At 40.5% G+C, this 2,066-nt stretch overlaps 1 pseudogene; it reads left to right on the plus strand.

Annotated features, from left to right (window-relative positions):
* Window positions 1–1,244: 1,244 nt before the first annotated feature.
* On the plus strand, window positions 1,245–1,858 carry Nip7-ps12 (nucleolar pre-rRNA processing protein NIP7, pseudogene 12; annotated as a pseudogene).
* The last annotated feature ends 208 nt before the right edge of the window (window positions 1,859–2,066 follow it).

Here is a 2,066-nt window from a genome sequence, read left to right on the forward strand (position 1 = left end):
ACACTAAGGGACCCATGGCTCCAGCAGCATATGTAGCAGAGGATGGCCTTATCTGCCAACAGTGGGAGGAGAAGCCCTTGGTCCTGTGCATGCTGGATTCCCTAGTGTAGAAGAATGTCAGGGCATGAAGGCAATAGAGAAATGTTGGTGTTAGGGGGCACATCCTTATATAAGCAGGAGGATGGGGATGGGAGTGGGTGTAACCAAAAAGGAGATAAAATTCGAAAAGTAAATACATAAAAATATCCAATAATAAAATCAAAATTCTTAAACAGTTTTTCTAAAGAAAACTTGGTTCAAGAAGTACACAGAGCAGATAATACTGTGTTTCTGAGACTGGTGTTACTCATAATGTGTTGTATCAGTGCATGGGGAGCTCAGGTCTCTATTTCCAGCACTGCAGATTATAAGGCAGAACAATCTTTATTACTTAGATGTTAAAATCATCTACATCAAGAATTATAATATAACAAAAAATATAGGTTTCTGTAAATCCAATAGAGGGGATTCAAAAAGTTCATTTACTGGGTTTTCTACTCTCCCATGGTCATTGGTTTCTCCTAAGACCAGTCCAGGCTCTGCTGCAAGGTGAGCATAGTACAAGGGTCCTTTAGCATTTCTGGACAAACCAGTAAGTTTTTATTCAACATTCCAAGAAATGTGAAGCCCCACCTGGCTTGTTATGTCTTCACAAAGATGGGTAAAAAAAAAAACCCTTTTATTTGGAAGGATAGGAGAATTCAGCCAGGATCAGCTGATTCAGTGTCCAGAACATGTATGAGATGCTACCAGATTTTTAGTGTAAGTCATTCTGTCTGCAACCTCCACACACACAATGCACTACCTGTCAAATCAGAAACCAAGGAGTATTTGATCATAGTCCATGGTGTTGGACTGTAGTGCCAGGGAACTCTTCGTAATCTCCTAAAACACAGACAGAAGCTAATCTGAAACAAGTTAAATCAGGGTCTTATTCTATTCTAGCTATCTCAGGCCCCTCCAACACACCACGTTTACAAGCACAGAATGATTAAATCAAATTTGATATCAGGGCCTACAGGAGGACTCCTTTTCTGATGTTAAAGGGTAACCTTGCCTATCCCTGGTTGATCTGCATTCATCAGGCCAGTGTCAGACTTTGACAAACGTTTTGCATTTTCCAGAAGGCTGAAGTTTTCTCTTTTTATTCTTTCTAGGTTAAAAAAACTGTTTCTAGTCATGTCTTGCCTATAATTCGTTTTCAAATGTCCTTCCTCACCACAATTAGAATATCTCCCATTAGGCATGAAGATCCCAGGAGCCAAACTAGGGAAAAAAAGAGGCCTTTGACTGAAAAAGAGGCCCGGGTTCTGTTTGAGAAGATTACAAAATACATTGGAGAGAATCTAAAACTCCTCCTGGACAGACTGGACGGCACCTACTGTTTCCAGCTCCAGAAAGACCAAGTGTGAGTGAGATGAACCCTAAACTGGATGCCAACATATCCAGAATAAGCTAGTGTCCCTGGGGACATGTTTTGGAAAGTTTACTAAGACCCACACATTCTGGTTGCACATTACAACATTGGATTACCTTGCACCCTATGCTAAGTATGAATAAAGCCTGGAGCAAAGCACTCCTTCTTGAATGGAAACCCTGTGTGAAATCCTGTCTGAGTCAAATCACTGAATACACGTCTCAGTACCAGGGAGTAGTGATTTATTCCATGGCAGACATTCCTTTGGGTTTTAGGATAGCAGTGAAGTCTACCCAAGAGTGCAGAAAACTGGACCCCATTGTAGTGGTCATGTTCCATCAAGCAGATATTGGAGAGTACGTATGCCAAGAAGAGACATTGATTTACAATACCAGGGAGTAGTGTTTATATTGAATAAGTAGGGAGAGTGTGGGCAACATTGTCTAGTCTCTGATTTTAGTGGGATTTCTTCAAGATTCTCTCCAGTTAGGCTAATGTTAGCTATTGTTTTACTGTATATGGTTTTACCAAGTTTAGGTATGGACCCTGAATTCCTTTTTATTTTTCTGGGACTCTTATCATGAAGGGGTGTTGAATTTTGTCAGATTCT

The sequence above is a fragment of the Rattus norvegicus genome, chromosome 2, assembly GCF_036323735.1.
Source record: "Rattus norvegicus strain BN/NHsdMcwi chromosome 2, GRCr8, whole genome shotgun sequence".
NCBI classification, from domain to species: Eukaryota; Metazoa; Chordata; class Mammalia; order Rodentia; family Muridae; genus Rattus; species Rattus norvegicus.